The sequence below is a fragment of the Hibiscus syriacus genome, unplaced genomic scaffold, assembly GCF_006381635.1.
Source record: "Hibiscus syriacus cultivar Baekdansim isolate YM2019G1 unplaced genomic scaffold, ASM638163v2 tig00110328_pilon, whole genome shotgun sequence".
NCBI classification, from domain to species: domain Eukaryota; kingdom Viridiplantae; phylum Streptophyta; class Magnoliopsida; order Malvales; family Malvaceae; genus Hibiscus; species Hibiscus syriacus.
Window position 1 is genome coordinate 2055106 of NW_024062685.1, and position 19208 is coordinate 2074313.

The window sequence follows — 19208 nt, forward strand, 5'->3', positions numbered from 1 at the left end:
GCAAACCCGAGTTGTATTATTTTAATATTATTCTTAGAAATTTTTATTAAGATAATATGATATTTTGGTGACCAATCTCGCTGAATTAAAAGTTTGGTGGCAACTCTACAACTTGGTGTTTTATCTTATTCATGGAGGATAAGCACTTACTTTTTCGAGATTAGTTACACCGTTTGGGGTTTATTATTTGCACTCTCCGTCGCCAGGGTAGAGAAATGTCTCGACAGCTTGCATTAGTTTATGAAGCATATGAACATGTTTATGATATATCCTAATTTATGGTGTTTAAAAACATGAAAAATGACCCTTTATGACTCTTATCAACTTACATAAGACTTAAACATCAATTGATGACCTTAAGTGGGTGAATGGGTAGTGTTAAGTTGTATTTTCATGCTCAAAACAAGGCATTTCTAGGCTTGGGTATTGGTATTAGATGAACAATACCGATATTGTTCTTTGTGTAGTTAAATTCATAAGGTATCTAGGGTGATAGTATAGATACCCATTCAAATGGTATCAATATTGCTAATAGGGTATCGATACTCAAGGGGTAGTATTGATACCATTCTTGGACTTTGAATTCTAGTAGCCAATTATGATATTGATACTCAAGGGAGTACCGATACCCTAAGTAATGGTATTGATCCTCAACAACATTTTTTCAAACATCGAAACCAAATTTGGTATTAATACTAAGGGTAGTATCGATACCCCAGTAGGCTAGTATCGATACTCCAATTAGAGGTATCAATACTGCTAGAATTCCTTGAATTTTAGTAGCCTAAATTGGTATCGATACTTTAGGACAGTACCAATACTCTGGGATTGGTATTGATACTAAGGGGCCTAGTATTGATACCCTCATCAAGGTTTGAGTAAATAACCCATCTAATCTCAGGTATTCTGGGTAGGGGAAAACAAGGTCATCAAACTCTCCAAATAAGGCTACAAGTGAGAACAACAATAAAGATTATAATTACATCTAGAAACAATGTAAAGTAAAGAGACATAAAACTAGCCTTTGTATGATGGTCGGGAAACAACCAGGACACCCGAGTTACTCTAGTGGCAAGATAAACGTTTGCGTGATTAGAATGTCTAGACTAGTCTCAGTTAGTGCGCAAGGCTATTTTGCCGACAGGGCGTAGATGCCCCAATTACTCGTATGGAGTAGATTGGTAGGGTGAACATTTTTGATGTAGAAATTTAGGATCTCATTTAGGTAGGTTAGAGGGGTGTGTGTCTCTCTAAGATGTAGTGAAACCCTCCGACCATACCATGATGCCTACCCTTGTATATTTGTTTAGTTAGTATCCTCGTATGCTAACCTCTACATTTGCTTGCATGATCATGTTGTGGATATAGGTAGTATAATTTGGTTATTAGCATGGCACTGAGCCTATGAGCTCATCGTTTAGAATTTGTTTCTGTATGCAGGTTCTTAGGAGGAGCGTTCTAGGAGCTTATCGCACGTCTGCAATCCAGACTGACACGAGTTTCAAAGTACGTCTTGAGTCTTATTAGAGGGCATGTAATGTATATGGACCTTCTTGTATTCGAGTCGCCACTGTATTTTGAAATACTTGTTTAAACCACTTTGGATGCATTTTTGGGGCTCCCCGTATTTGTAAACATGAATACTATGTTTTTATTTTATAATTATGACAAATGACTTTTTAACTGATGTTTTATATATTTTAAAAGAAATTTTTTGGGGTTAGTCACTCCAGTGGTATCGTATAATGTTTTAATATGTTGATCTTTGATCGTATTGGATTAAGATGTTACATGATATGTGTCGTTTTAATTTTTTAATATTTAAGATTAAATTTAGTTAAAAACAAAAAAAATCAAGAGTTAATTTTTTTACATATGCCTTAATTTAATTATTTGCAAAATATCAAACTATATTAAAAGGCAATATCAACATCAATGAAAGTTCATATTGTTCGAAATATGAGGAAGAGAAAAGAAACAAGTTGAATGCTCATTGATTTCTGCTTCAAAGACACTATATCATTCGTTTTTTTTAATCCAAGTGGGCCATTTTTTTAAAGAAATTTAACCATTTAAATTTCACGTGTTTAAAAATAATTACAAAAAATTATTGATATTTATAAATAAATAATATATGTAATATAAACATCATTAAATTTATAGAAATAATTTTATTTTAAAAAATAATTTTAATAATATAAAAATATACAATTATATATTTAACATATTTATAGCCAAGTTATTAAAAGGCTTAATACAAAAATAAGTGTCCAAATTATGTCTTGAAAAACGTTTTAGTGTCTAAAGAATTTTTAACGAAATATAGGTGTCTAATGTTTTCTTAGTTATAATTTTAGGTGCATATCGTTTATTTTTTAATTTTTTAATAATAAAAATATTTTTAATTCAAAAAAGAAAAAAAGTTTAATTTATTTATAAAAAACCCAACTTTTTACTGAAATTATAAAAAAAACCCAACTGTCGGTGGCCATTTCCGGCCATCACCGTCATCACCAAACGGTTGGGTCTTGATCAGAATAGCACGGTGGCTCAATTGATGATGGCAGCGTGACTTATGAACGTTGGAATCGGTCGGAATTAATGAAGAACAACAACGGTTGATTAAAATCTGACGAACCTTTAAACGCTTCTCCACGGCAAACGGTAACATATTACAACGAAAGGTCATTAGGAATTTGATCGGGGGTCGACGCCGGTTATGATGACGGTGATGGTGAAGATTCACTGTTTACCGACTTTTGGAAAGGGAAAGGGTGAAGGGAGAAAGGGGGAGGAGTTTACAAAAAAAAAATTAAATAAATTCCCAAAATTATTATCATGACGTGACACATAGATTTTTAATGGCGGTTACGTCTGCACACCTAAAAGTACAACGTTAGAAACATTATACACATATTTTTAACTAAAAATTATTTAGACATTAAAATATTTTTCGATACATAATTTAGACACTTATTTTTATATTAAAAATATTTTTTAATAATCCCTTACATCTGTATATGCACATGGAACTTGGATGGACCACCTTACAATTGTCCTAGTCCTCTGTAATTAAAGCCTCCAATTTTAGTTCAAAAATAAAAAAGATATTTTGAAATTTAAAAAATGGTAATAAAATTGAAAGTCCACAAAATCCTTATCGAAGATGATAACAGACTCCCTTGCCAATAAATCCAAATTCCATACGTTTTCTTAACAACCGAGCAACTTCCTTTCATAAAAGAAAAAGGGACAACCAAATGAGAAGGAAGATTGGGTATAATTCTACCTTTATTTCTTTATATTTACATACCATAATTGAATTAAAAGGAGAAAAAGAATGAAGCAGTAGAGAAGTATTTGATGATAATTTTGTTAAGAAATCTTAATTCTTTTATATCTTGACTTTTTATATTAAAAAACAAATATAGTGGTTGGCTGTCTCCTTTTACCAATCTCAATTGGATTCGATTCTTCTCTGAGCTGTTAGAATTTATGGTTGCCGACATTAGCTGGTGAATAATTACTCATTTGATCCCTCGTTCAAAATAATACCATCTTTACGAAGAAAAATCTAATTGGAAAAGGGTAAATATCACAAATGGTCCCCTGATTATAGGACGATGCTTTGTTAAGTTTTTCAACTATTAAAAGTTTCAAAATGATCATTCGATTATAGTGTGTTATTTTGCTAAGTCTCCGAATATTAAAAATTAAAAAATAGTCACTCAACTATTCAAAACTCGTCCTTTTATTTTAAAAATTGATAGTCGTTTGAGCTAAACATTAACTTGCTTATTGGGAAGGGTGCATTTGGTAAAGTTTTCTAAAAGCATTTTTCGCTAAAAAACTCGTTTTGACCGCAAAAAATACGGTGGAAACGGTGGTTTCAAACCAACAGCAAAAGTTAGGATTTCTAACTTTTTTTTTCATTTTAAACTTTACATTTGGAATCAAATTATAATTTTACCCTTATTAATGCATGAGTTTCACTCAATTATATATTTAAATTTTATTTAATAATTTAGTACTAAAATCCTTAAAAAATGATTTAATACTTTTAATAATGTATTTTAATTATTCAAAAAATAAATTTTTTATTACTTATATATTAAAATATTAATAGTGAGATATAAAAATATATTTTTATCATAATTATATTTTTTTTTATATTTTGTTATAATTTAAATTGATATAATTCATATATAATAATTTTTTTTTTTGAATTTATTATAGTTTAAATTGATATGCTTCATATTTATAAGTGTAAATATAATTTAAATATTATATTTTTAATTTACAACATAATGTCTATATTGGATATTTTATCTTTTTCAAACTCACTTTTTAACAACAATCTTAAACAATTAAATTTTAAGTTACACTTTTATACAACACTTTTAAAAGTTCGTTTCTACAACATTTTTAAAAGTCACTTTTTAGAAACTATATCAAACTAGCCTGAAATCATATTTAATGAAGTCTATTGACAACGTCATTACTTTCAAGCACTGGCTCGACGACATAATATAAACCAATAGTTGATCTACAAAATATAGTCTTCGGTCCAACTAAATGTGTCGATTGTTGACTTTTAAAAAGTCAAAAAATTTAAATTTGATAATGATTATTTTAAATATTTTAAATAATTAAATTTTATAAAATATATATTTGAAAACTTTTTTATTTAAGGTTTTTAAAATATATTTTTTTATATTTCTGTCAATAATAAATTTTAAATAATAATGAATCAAAATTTAAAAAAAATGACTAAAAAAGTGAACAGTAAACAAATTTAATAAGACAAAGGGAGTAACTTAAACGGTTCTGAGATTAGATTTTATCATATATCAGCCAACAAGTTAACATCAAACTCATACGACCGCCAATGGATCATTTTATAATTTTTAATTGTCGTATGACTGAAAAAAATGTCCTATAATTGGATAACCATTTTATAAATTTTAATCAACATTTGTGTACTTTACCCATTAGCAATACAAGCGTCAACATTTGTGTACTTTACCCATTAGCAATACAAGCGTAAAGAGAAATGTGGGTAAGATTGCAAATGCACAGCTACTTTCTTCCACTTCCAACTCACAATGTTTATTTGGTTCTTCACCTGTACTTGAGACTCAACCAGATTCCTCTTCAACCCCTCGCCAAATCATCCCTCTTTTACACCTCCTCCTCACCCAAACCAAACAATAAAAAATAACTGCTCCCATAAAAACTTCAAATTCTCGTAGAGTTTAAATATTCTTTTTTTTTTTCAATTTTTACTAATGGTTTGTTTTTGACTCCTTAAAACTTTACAAATTCACGTCTTTTTGTATAAAATTCTATCTTCGTCCCGGGTTAGTTATCCCTTCAACAAAACGAATGGCACAAGCCCATATAATACTTTGAAAGGAGTAATTTCAGTCTATATTTTGTATGAAATGTTGTACCATTGTTTTTAATCTCACATGACTTTTAAAAAACTCTTATCACTATTCACCGTTGGTGCATGGGATAATAATAATAATAATAATCCCTCAAATGTAATTATTTCGTACACTAATAGTGTAAAAAATTATTCCACACGCAAGATTATATCAGTGACCTGTGATATATTCGAAGGTTGTAAATCATAACCCTTGAACTCTAAACCATAATTCTTAAATTTCTAAACCTAAATAGGACATGTGTTGTGAATACAACCCTACTTGTATCATATTAAGATCAATTTGCATAATATAACATTTTTTAAATTAAAATATTTTATTCTCTCATTTTATAATAAAAATTCATTTTTTCCACTGTTAATCTCAATAATCTATTTCACTCATCCAACTATAAGAAAACATAAAGTCTCATAAATACTCGACTCGTTTTGTGGTTCCAACTCTTCCATTTTTCATGGTATTCACAATGCACACAATCATGATTTGGTAATATGGTTGAGGGAGATTAAAGACTGCATGTACCCTGAAATTTAAATTCCTTCTATTAATTACTTATTTTACTGATTTTACCCACCTTAAATTTTTTCCAAAATAACCACACCCAGACACGCGAATATAACAGAAATCGACCTCCAAGGATCCTTCAAATACAAGAAAATTTTGAAAAAAAATCGTAGACAGGTACCTACATGAGTCGAATAAAAAACAAGCAGTTCAACTGTCATAGTATAGAGTTCCATTATATACTGAAAAGCATGGCTCTTCAGCTTGACGTATGAAACCAAGCTTGTACCATCCTCTCGGATTCTAATAAACTTCGTTAACTCTAACAAGTAGTTGTTTATGCTTGGACCTCTCTTTTCACTTTTGTTGTATATTTCCTAGGAAAGAAAATATAAAGTTAATCATCATATATTTAATGAACTTAACCCAATCAAGGGTACACCATGTGTCTAGGAAGCATCTACCACCAAGATATTGAGTCATTGACTACCTATGTTGCCTAGAGCCAAACGAGTGTCAGATACGGATATTGTGCCAAAAAGCGTACAATTTTTAAAAAGGTTTTTCATACATTTGGTGAACCATGTGCAAGATACTTTAGATTAGGATGACACGGTTAACTTAAGACAAAACCTAAAGGATGGAGAGTAGATTCATGGGTCAGGCTGGGTCAGGCACTTATCCTCTGTTACCCTGTCTCTTCATTTTCCTGTTAGTATCCTAGATATGGTAAGGGAATACAATTTTCTAAACATCCTCTAAATACATGAAAAAACAGAAAAAAATTGAATATAACCATGTTTGATGCATATCTGAGCATAGGTTTGATGATATGAATCATATGATCCTTCAAAGATCCTCCAAACACATCGAAATATTGGAAAAATGAAAATTGAACATATTTGTATCCAAATAACAGTGAAGAATAAATAGACAGAGCATACGCTTACATGCACCCAGGTTGTAGCCATCATGGAATCTGTCAATGAAGTTCTAGCGGTTAAGTATTTTCGATCACTTGCTGCAAACATTCAATGACATAGGAGAATGGAGGGCGTTTTGAAGGCTCACTGCAGGTTAATGAAAGAACAATTGTTACATCAATATTAGGTGGGAGAAAAGAAGAGAGGGGTCCCCAGTAAACAATGGATGAAAAGTTTTAATATAAACGACTGATTTAAATAACCACAAGATGGAAAATCATGGTCAAATTGCTGTTTCAAACAACTTCGTTCCAATTCCAACTATGGATAAATACCTGAATTATTTCACTTTTCTTAAATAAGCACCCTTTTCAAATTAATTTTGATTTATGTTAAAAGCTAAATATTAAGTGATTACTTTGGTAATTCAAGGCTTACTTGAAAACAAATTAAGGGTAAAGAGCTTATTTTGAGTGTAATAAAAGCGGTTATTTGGATAAAGAAGGTTTTCTTCTATTACTATTCTGGCCATAATTTTTTTAATGACTAATGATTGCAAGGGTCAAAAGAGGTGTACAAGGTTATTAAGTTCCACTTATGCCAAGTCGACTAGAACCCTAGTGAGTTGAAAACCAAGATGGCCAGTAACCCAAACAAGTTGAAAATATGACTCAAACCCAAGCAACTGACAACCCCAAATGATAAGCTATGTTAGTTGGATTTGGGTCTTATTGTGGGTTATCAGTATGTATTCCATATGGGTACAATCAGATTTTTCCAAAATTCTTTTATGAATTCGGATGATCCTTGGATGTCATATCCATATATCAATGTGTTGGACACGGTATCGAACACGAATTCCTCAACCAAAAAAAATGGAGTTGGAGCAAGATGGGTGACAAGAGCTCAGATCTTAGAAGCTTGGGTGACCTGAACCCAAAAATGGCATGAACATGAGCTTGAGTGATCTAATGCCTAAAGATGCCTGAGCATGAAACAATCAGAAACTAGAAATGACATTACCCAAACTCATCTAATTGCCTCTTCTATCTTAGAGACTGAGTACTGTATCTGGTTGATGGCTTCAAATTTTCAGAAGTGAGAAGTGATTTGACAAGTTCTGAGATTATCGACATATAAACATTAGTGCAACAAACTTTGGCAGTTGATAATAGTAAGAAAGTACACTTACTGAGCCCAACAGAGTTCAATCAAGGAAGCCACAACTCGGTTTACATTGCTTGGGATCTCGAGCCTTTTACCTTTAAAACCTACAGCAGCCACAACCTAAGAAACAAATCACCAAGATTTTTAAGACCATATACATATATTTGTATATGCTTCTGCATCAAAAGTATATAAATATAAAAGTTTTACATTTAAACCTTAAACTATTTCCGTTTTACCACTTTGGTACCAAAAAAACTTTAGGTACCAAACTAGCAAACTGAATATAGTTGAAGGTTAATCAAAAAAAGAAAAAAGAAAAACATATAGTTCAAGGTGCTAAATTATGTATTAATCCTCAATAAAATAACCAGCCGTCTTGCAGTGGTTGATAGCTCCGAGCAAAAGTCAGTTAAAACAAGCTTAACTAACTTAACCAATGCTAGGGGTGAGCAAAACTCGACTCGACTCGAAAAATCGATTTTTTCGACTTGAATTTACTTCGAGTTGTAGTTTCATAAACTTGACTCGACTCAAAAAATTTTCAAAGTTCAAACCGAGTTGTAAAATACAACTCGAATAACTCAAAATTTTTAGTAATTAGTAGATTGATTTTCAAGTTTAAGTTGAGTCCCTCTACTTTGTATCATAAATGTATCACATATGAAAAAAAATAAGAAGAAATATATATGTATTGTATATGGTTATATAAAATCATTTAAATTGAAATCAAATAATATCATAATATTATAAATATTTATAATTAAATTTAAATAGAAACTCAAAAAATTTGAGACTCGACTCAAAAAATTTGAGACTCGACTCAAATTTTATAAACCCCACTCGACTCGAAAAAATTTCAAATCAACTTCATAGGACTTGTCAACTCGAAAGTTTTTGACTCGATTCGACTCGATTGAACGCATTAAGCAATGCTATTCAATTTAGGCAATTCAGTTATGTCGGTTTTAATAGGTTAAGTCAAATGATTATGAGTTCTCGAAATATCTAACCGAACTGGCCAAATAAACAGACTTAATTTAAAACATATAATAAATACATATATTATATAAACCCAAAATTCCAAACCCAATTCAATATCTTTCAATTTCGGTTATCACCAAGAGACAATATCTTGTGAAGTTGGTTTCCAGTTTTTCTAGACTAAATCTACCAATCACTGAACCCTACTGAAGGAATGATTACAGCAGAGAATTTAGTTATATCATCTAACAGAGTCTCCGACCTTTAAATATTAGAGCCAAAACTCTCTTAAGAAAAATATTTTCCCCAAATAGAGCCAAAACTCTCCTTTAACATCCTCATATCCATTGGTATGTGTCCAAGATGGGTATGTTCAGATTTTTCTAAGTGCCAAAGCAACAGAGGTGAATAGATTTTTGTGGATAATTTATTTATTTGATGAAATGAAAGATGAAAGACCTGTGGTGAGTTTAATAGCTTCCATGGTTGTTGCAGTGTCATAAGTTCCCACAGAACCACTCCAAAGCTATAAACATCGGATTTTTCATTTGAATTTTCATTCCATAGAACTTCAGGTGCCATCCACTCCGGCTAGACAAGGAACAAGGATACCTAACTTTCAGTAGGCAAATCATCCAAAGGCACATAACATAACAAACCCATAAGGAAATGTTACAAAGTATGAAGTGCAAGTAATAAATCCGAACTGAACCTACTGTTCCAGCAGCTGCTTTTGATGAAAGAAATGTATTTGCCTTTGAACGTGAAAGACCAAAATCACAGACCTACATTATCATGCAAATAAAATTCCAGGAAAAATGTTAAGGTCATTCTCATGCAATTCTGCCCCCTTGCAAATTGCAAAGCATGTAGCAGAAAGGCAGTGTATCTCAGTTTGTATCGCTGCTAACGGAATTATCACATACAGCTGATTGTAACTAATCTAGAACTATACAACAAACAAAATTACACTGGACCTAAGCGTATACTTTATGAGTTCCGGTGAGGATTTCAAAGAGGGATTTTCAGAAACTATTCAATAAATTACCTCTTGGGGACGGTTCTACTCCAAATAGCATTCTGGAACAAATTGTAAAATATAATTTTAATATCTAGATTGTGATATTAAAGTTGAAGAACCTCATTGCATAAGAAGCTGCTTATGAAATCTATTCATTGAGCCATTAAAAGAGACAAAGAAATAAAAAAAAAGGAAAAAGAAAAACAAACATATAAGTAGCATGTAATGAGTTTTCAACACACTTACTTTAACTGTATAATTACTATCTACCAGAAGATTTGGGGACTTCAAGTCCCGATGAACAATGGGAGGTTTATGTTGATGGAGATAATTCATTCCCCTTGCCTGTCACCAGAAAAAGATGCCTCAGCATGCAATGGAAATATTACATAATCCCAAATACTAACAAAGTTAATTGTCAATGACACATTACCACATCTAATGCCATATTCAAGCGACGCTTCTCATCTAAAACCCTCCGAGCATCAGGCATCTGCAAAAGTTTAAACAGGCTCCCTCTAGTTCCAAAGAAACATTTTTTTGTATCAGAAGGGCCTCACCTCGGGTTTGAGCTGGAATGCAAAGAAAGCACATAAGAGAGAAATAAGAAAGAAAACGGGTACCTCGACAAATATTCCATAACAATGGACAACTTTGGTGGTTGAGTAACAGCTCCCATAAAGAGAACAATGTTAGGGTGCTGTAAGCATTTCATGATGGAAACCTAGCAAGTTGCAACGGAAATGAAAAAATGGTGATTTAGAAAACTAAAAGGGACAAACAAATGGAATATAGTAGCCTGATTATACCTCCCTTAAAAATTCCCTGAAGCATTCTATATGAAACTCTTGCTCCATGAGAAATTTGACGGCAACTTCCTGATGGTGCATTTAGTATAAAATAAGTTAACAGGTGCAGCACAAGAAACATATGTGCCAGAAATCCATTAGAGCTGCGAGTAAAAGGGGTTTTTGATGGTAAAAAAAAAGAACCAAAAAAAATAATGTTCTTTGACCAAGTTTAAGAAGGGTGATTTAGGATATTCTAATTAATTTCACGTTTTCAGCATCTCCAAGAAGAGCATGAATCAAGAAAATGATCAATTTCTGTGCTCCTTCCTTCATTTGACAACAAAAGCGGGAAAGTTTAGATACAAGGAAACTAACAACTAACAAGTAGCAATCCATGGAGACAAGAGGAAAGTGTGCTTACGCAACCACGAAATTCAGCACGATGGACAGTTCCAAAAGAACCTGAAAATAAATTATTAGCATCCTTAATGTAAGTTCTTTGAATACGTCATATGCTAAAATACATTGCAAATCATGAATGAGAACTGAGCAGTGTGCAATATTAGTACTAAATCATGCAGTTGTTAATTGTCATGTCCTTCTGAGTTTAAATTATCAAATACCTGCTCCAATTTTCTCCTTTAAAACAAGTTCACTCCAAGGAATATTTAAATCTTCCGTGTCAAAACACGTTACTGGATCATCCGGTTGCCTGGAGTTCATAGTACATTGCCTTGGATCAGAGAATGGCAAAGCTTGATAAACATCTTAGTGCATATGAGATGTAACGGAACTTGGAAGAAGAGGACTTCTGATCAAGTGTGTTGAGTTGATAGCTTTTGGCAACAAATTTGAAGAGATTTGCATCTGAAGATTTCTATCACAGCTGATATTCCTGGTAGTTCTTTGGTGCAGAGGTGACACAAAAGTTTCATTGTTGCTGTTGCTTGGGGTGGAAACATGGTTATTCTTGTTAAAACCATTTATATCAAATGTTTTCCTAGACTGTGCACCAATTTGCCCATTGTGATTGTTAGCATTATCTGCTGTAATCAAAGACCATAAACTTCATAAAAATCATATATCGAGCAGTAGCTAATTTCTCAAGCAAGCTCATGTTATCATTTTCTTTGTCAAGTCTAAAATGTATTCTAAGAAACCATTTTGAGCATCGAAACTATACTTTTCTAGCATTTCAGAAGGAAAAAGAAAGCATCCCTCAAGAACATCACGGTTAAATAAAATTATAGATAGAAAGCAATTTTAAAACAATGATATAAAGAAAAAATAGGAAGATTTCTATAACTAGAATATAAAATAAGCAGCCTAGGAAACAATACTGAAAAAACCTGGCAGTCACAAGGGGGTAAAAGAAGCATCTGCCATGAAAGGGTTCAAAGAGTGAAAATCAGATAGGGATTAATGCACATAGATGTTTGACGCAAAAAGTAAGAAGTAATTGCCATGAAAGGATTCGAGTGAAAATGAGGTAGGGAATGCTATATATGTGCGTGTGTTTGATGGAAACAGCAATTCAAGTACTTCTCATGAAATATTTTTCAACGTGAAATTAAAAATATCAAGCACATGGCCTCTTACTAAGTGGATAAAAAACCAGGAGAACTACCTGAGGAAGCATCGTCACGAGCATGTTTATGGGATTGATTATCAATGAAATAGAGTTCGGCCAATGTCTTGATGCTTGTAGCAGTTTCAACCAGTTTAAATCTTGGATGACACAGTGGTGAAGAAACTACAATTGATGATGTACCATTGAGTGAGGAATCTGGCCGGCTTAAGGCTCCAGGCTCCTCAAACAAATCTACCAAATATTCCCTGGAAATTTGTATGTTACAGCATGAAATGAGGAAGGGAGCTGGATCTTCTGAAGTGTGGCTTCATAGAGTTCAAACTTCAAAATGATATACCAACAAAAATGTCTAACTACTGTATAAAGATCAATTTGAGACATTAAAAAATCATCATTCAAGAAGCTTTCATTTTGCAAAGATTTAACACCTCACCAGCTAAATAAAACCCATATACACTCCAATAAATGCTGGTGGAGAAAACAATCTGAAGAAGAGTGGGATTCAATTCCAATTTGCAATAGGTTTAGTTTCTCAACTTGAATGCAAGGCACAAAGAAGTGTAAAAAATGTGGGATAACGCAAACAATACCACTTAAATCTTAATGTGAGTAACTTTAAAAGCAATTATCTTGTTCAAAGATAAATTTATAGCTATTTCACTTACTGCTGAAACAAACTCACATCATCAACAAAGACTCCTAAAAAAACAAGAGTTCTACACTGCAAATTCTAACATCAATAAATCCCATTTTTCTCTTAAATGACTATAAGCTTCAGAAGCATTTTAACCCATGAATTTTGAATTTCAATATGCATGATAAAGTGCATTCCATCTTTTACTCGATCCACGTAACAACATTTACCACAGATTAAAATTTCACAAAATTTAACAAATAATCACTGTTTTTCTTGAATGCCACAAATATTCTCAAAATCATTGCCCAAGACCCTTATCAGCTTAACAACATTAGTTGCTATGAAAAAAGTCTGACATAACCTTACAATAGCATCAATTTACCTGTCAGGACCCACTTGTACAAGACACGACGAAGCATCTTCCCTCCGGCAATGTTTGCAACCCTTCGTGATTCGACATGGTAGGTTAACTAAGTCTGCCAATACCTACAAAAGATAAAAATTGGGTAATAATTAACTGATATATGTACTAACGCACATAAAATGACAACCAAATTGTATTCGCAGATATACCTTAAATAGTAACACACGATGGACACAAAGGCCAAAAGATAGGCTTCCGATCAGAAATACAATAGAGCCTAGGCAGTTTTTCAAACTTTCAGTGCACTCCTTCCATTGTCTATAAACACCTTCTTCGGAAGAGGCTGTACCCCTAGTGGTGACAACAAAATTTTATTCGTGAGATAGGTGATATAAAACAATCAAAATCTAAAATTGAAGCAATGTGGAGAACATACCCCGTCTGGTTACAAACTAGACATGCAAGCTGATTTATTGCTTCTTTTGTGCTGATCCAGCTGCTAGAAATATTGAGAACCCAGTTCTGAAGTTCCTTCAAACTAGGATCCCTCAATCTATCAATCAAAACAACAGTAATTGACAAATCATCATGTGGATCAATGGCCTTCAATGACTCAAGGGACGGAATCTGGCCAATCTCTCCTTGATCATATGGTCCATGCATAAGGATCCACCCCATTGACTAGGTAAAATCCATCTGGAATTCTATCAAAGGAAGATAGAATGCCATTTACCTGAATCAAAGGAAATCAGAGCACCTTATAAGTTGCTCTTAACTACCAAATCATTGAGTTATAATCTATTTTATTAACTTTTCCAGTCACGAGGACGTAAATTCTTCAACCTGCAATTAATAAAACCCAGAACTATTTTTTTCCCAGATGAAATTCAGACACAAAAAGTTGTAGTAAATATATGCAAGCTTAAACGGTGATTATTGAAGGTACAACTTCATGAATAAAATATTTCATTACAATTGTAAAGAATATGGTTACATTGAGAACTCTAAAAGATAAACCCACGTTATTTGACCAACAAGAGATAAAAAGCCTAGAAATTATTTAATACTGAATTTATATACACAAAGAAAGGGCATGGCCTATCAGTTTTATTTCCCCTAAACAAATAAAAGAACATGAAAAACTTAAACAAAACTACCAATTGAAATTGAAGAAACATTATTGATACAAAACCCAACAATTAATCACCAACCATAGATCATTAAACCCATTATTAACCAAACATTCAAGGGGGAAAGGGAATAACTCAAAGAATCAGAAGAAAGGAATGAAACCCAGAATCGATGAGACACATGCTGAGGTGAAGAAGAAGAGGAAACTCTGTTACTATTAGCATCAGAACCGAAATCCAAGAAGTTTGAATCAGCAACAGAAGCAGCCTGCGAAGAAACCCGCAAAGCCAGCGCCAACTGCAGCTGGTAACTCTCTTCAGTCTGCTGAGCCCAGCTTCTGTTGAAGGACGCCATCATTTCCTTGCACTGCAGCTGATGCTCGAAACCATCCGCTTGGACTTGTAATCTATAACTGTTATCAGTTTGATTCCCATACATTGTTTTCCGAGGGTTTTCTTTTCATCTTTTTCTCATTCTCCGAATTCACAAATGGAACGGAATTTGATCCTCCCAAGACGGTGACAATACTGAATATGGGAATTTTGGCTTTATGATTAAGTTTGGGAGAATGGAAATTGATTGGAGAGGCGAGTGGGACTAGCATAATGGTCCACCATTAATAAAGTGGAAAGGAAGTCCACTGAATCTGGCTTTAACAGGTGGAAGAGAGGCTAAGTTTGGTTCTTTGAACGTAGATTCCTTAGTTTATTCGTAGATGAAACTACTTGTCAAGTCACTCCATTATAGGACTGTACAAATTTAGTCCTTTTTCTATTAAATGGTTCAAATTGATCCTTCTTTTATTGAGATTAGTTCAAATTAGCCTCTTTACCATTAAATGGATTAATTTAGTATATATACAAGTGAAATGAATTAAATAATTCTAATTTTTTTTTACAGAGTTAACACTTTCTTTAGAAAATGACAATTATTGTTTAGGAGAGTTAATAGTTTATAACTTTTATGGTTTTACAAATAAAATCTTTTGTATGAAGTTGAAATGAGAATGAGAAAACAATTAAAATTTCATTTTTAAACAGTAAGTGTTAAGTATCTGAAAGAAATTATATTATTTGATATTTTATTAGTATAGGGACTAAATCGATGCATTTAAATAAGGCTTAATGTAAAAATAAATGTTCAAATTACACTTAAAATTGATTTTAGATGTTTAAAGAACTTTTCGTTAAAAATAGGTGTCTAACGTTTTTAACTTTATACTTTTAGGTGCTTTTCATTAAATTCGATCATTAAGTAACACACGTCAGGCATATAAAATTTAACTGTTGTAATAGTTCGGACACCTAAAAGTGTAACGTTTGAAACATTATGCGACTATTTTTGTCTAGAAATTATTTAAGCACCTAAAGTTAACTTTAAGTATAATGTGGGCACTTATTTTTACATTAACTCTTTAAATAATAAGAGAATAATTTGAATCAATCCCTATGGTAGATAAATTAAACCGATTCATTTGATAGTGGAGAAATTAAATTGATTCATTAATAATAAATGGACTAAATTTGTAGTCCCTATAATAAAAGGATCTGATAGAAACTTTCAATTTTATCCGCGCCATTGAAGGTGATCGAGTTTGAGCTGAATTTAATAATTTGTTCTAGAATTTTTAAAATTAAAAACGAATTTATATTGATTTTATTAAAATTTTAATTCAAGTTGATTGGAGTAGGACTAATCATAATTAAATCCATCATCCCTGTTTTTGGTCAACGTTTACCGATTAGGCAGTTGACCTAACTAATAGACAGGTATACATCAGAATAGATTAGAATCAAATTAATAAATGTACTCTATTTAAAATTCAATTTTAAAAGTTATTCTACCGTGCCATCAAGACCTAATCGAAAATCATCAAAATTGGTCACCGTGTCTCAATTTAAATTTTTTATTACTTTTGTCAATTTCTCTCAAGATAAAATATACCAATTAATAATAATAATTTTGCTTCAAGACCTTTGTTATGTTGGCTCTTGTAAGTACTATTGCTAAATAAGCAAACGCTGTGACAGTTAAACCTCCAAGCAGAACCAGTCGGTCGTATGCAGCTTCCTGTACGGTGTAGACCCGGGGTCCGATCGTATTCCTATTGCTCTCTGTCCAAACAGGGTCAAGCATGCCCATGGGATCGCCGGAGTTCGGTGTCAGCACTTTCCAGGTTCCGGAGTCAAACTTCAAGCGAGTTGTACCTAAAATGAGGAATCACATTTGCTTATGATTCTAGAAATATAACGATCGCATTAAAGATGCTACTCGGCCATTTTGCAAGTTAAATAGCTAATTCTCAATCACATTTAATGATATAAACTGTTTCAATGTGGAGATATCACAAAGATGCTACCTGGTTGTGGAGATAACACAAACACCTTTTCCATCGATTTCTGCTCTAATGCGCGCACCACCGTTTTTTCCACAATCCTCTGAGCAAACAGAAGTATTGCCCTTGGGAGTTGATGCTCTATCTGCCAGAAAGTTCCACATGAACCTGGAAATGTCGTCCACCTGATTGGGGTAAGGTGTTGAGGAAGGTTCTCCAAGAACAACGCCAAAATAATGGCTTGGCCATGTATTGGCGCTCGTAATATAGCTACTAACTAACCGACATGACAGACCAGGATTACAGTCCAACAAGCAACTAATTAGTTCTTCTACAAGAGAGGCATTCACATTGGTTGCACTTAGAGCTGAACCGGTTAAATCCTTTTTCACTTGCGAGAACGTAAGAGGGTCCGGGCAACAAGATAAGCAGCTGCGACTATTGATGAAGAGTTTATATTTGCAGCAATATAGATGATGCCCACAGTAGTTGCAAATTTGAGTAACGCAAAGAAAAAGGAAGACAGCAGAGAAAAACAAACAAGAATGCAAATTAACACATCTGAATCATCAAGATGACTATGGTAGAACTTGTTGGCAAAAACAGTATCAAACTCCGCTAACACAATCCCAGAAGTTGAAGAGTTCTACTAAGGGATCAAAAAGCAGATTATAAGATACGGTTTTACTTTGAATTCGTATATGTACTGCATAAAGAGAAAGGATTGGTAGTGCATAGTGGTAGATCTTCTAATTAAAAATAATTAATATGAAAAGAACAAGTGTACTCCCCAAAACCTTTCTCAAAAATGCCATCAAGGATGATGGAGGAATTCCAGGATTTGACGAGCTGACATTTGAAACTGTAACACCCTCAGATTTAAGGGACTCTTGAGCAAGTTTCAAGGCATCCAAAGCTTCATTTGCACCAGATGAAACCTACATTAATAACCAGAGAGACTTAAGCAATAGTGGAATATTAGTTATCAAAGGGTTATAAATACATAATAATTAATTTGAGTACCTTCAATTTACATGAAAGCATAGAACGCAGGGCATTAACCTCCTAAGCATGCCGGCATAACTTATTATAAACTATCTCAATCATGAAAAACTGGATGTTGCAGATAAGTGTAATTATCATGGAAGCTATCTCCTAGTAATAATTTTATAGAGCTAATCTAAAGCAAAACAAACCAGGATGAGGGGAAATTGGTTTAGAAAAATGCAAGTGACAATAACTGAATTTAAACATAGGGCCCACAGATCAAAATGTTTTCATTGCTCCCCCTATCGTAAATGATCCCCCATCACCATTAGATTAAAGCAGCAGCAATATATAAAAGCAAATGGCAGTAATGCCTCAACACATAGCTGCAATAATCAATCAGTCAAATCAACAGTTCCATCTATCATCTCTACCTTTTTAACCTACGGCAGTGACAAAAAACCATGTGTAGAATGTTTCTAGTAAATTTTTGGCGTACACTGCACATAGAATATTAATATTCATAAAATAAGCAAGCCATTTGCAACCTTTGTGTGAGCAAATAAGGTTTTATTCCCTTCCATGACCTTTTCCAAGCAATCAAAGAAACAAATTACGTTTATCAAAGGGCAAACTTGACAAGAATCACAAATCACAGGGAAACTACTTAACATAGAAAATGCAAAAATGAAGGATAGATTACTTCACAACATACACATGCACTCAGGTAATCTTAATTAATCACAGTAAGAGAGCAACAGTAATACTAGCCAAAGAAACTCCCTCCAATTACATGCTGCAAAACAAATTCAACCAAGGGAGAAGCGTACCAACTGAATCAGTGTGCTCTTGAGACCATGAACAGCATCTGACTGCTGATCAAGTTCAAGTAAAAATCTCCTGCTATCAAGGTAACCCCAAGCCTTGCCAGTGAAAACAAGAAAGACAAGCTGCACTAAATTTATAGAAACGTTTAACAAATGAAAAAGATAACTTGGAGATTGACATTCCCAGGAATGTAGCTAGGAAGAATGCCATACAAAACCTGTTTATTAAGTTCGTCTAAACCATCTACATGAGAAAGGGTATCAACTGCTGCCAGCAATGATATAACTCCCTGAAAAGTATTGTGAACAAAGGATTGGATTCACTGGGCAAAGAACACATATAAATGATCTTACCATGAAAGATATGAACTTACAGATATAGGAGCCGAAAAAATGATGCAGCATCCATAGAAGCCACTGTTAGGATAATAGGCTTGGACTGATTTGAGGATGAGTTGTTAATTGGTGGGACTGCTGACCAAACACTGCCCTTCAT

At 33.1% G+C, this 19208-nt stretch overlaps 2 pseudogenes; both read right to left on the minus strand.

The window, feature by feature from the left end:
- Nucleotides 1-6794: 6794 nt before the first annotated feature.
- LOC120118458 lies at nucleotides 6795-15110 on the minus strand (annotated as a pseudogene).
- Nucleotides 15111-16510: 1400 nt separating this feature from the next.
- LOC120118840 lies at nucleotides 16511-19208 on the minus strand (annotated as a pseudogene).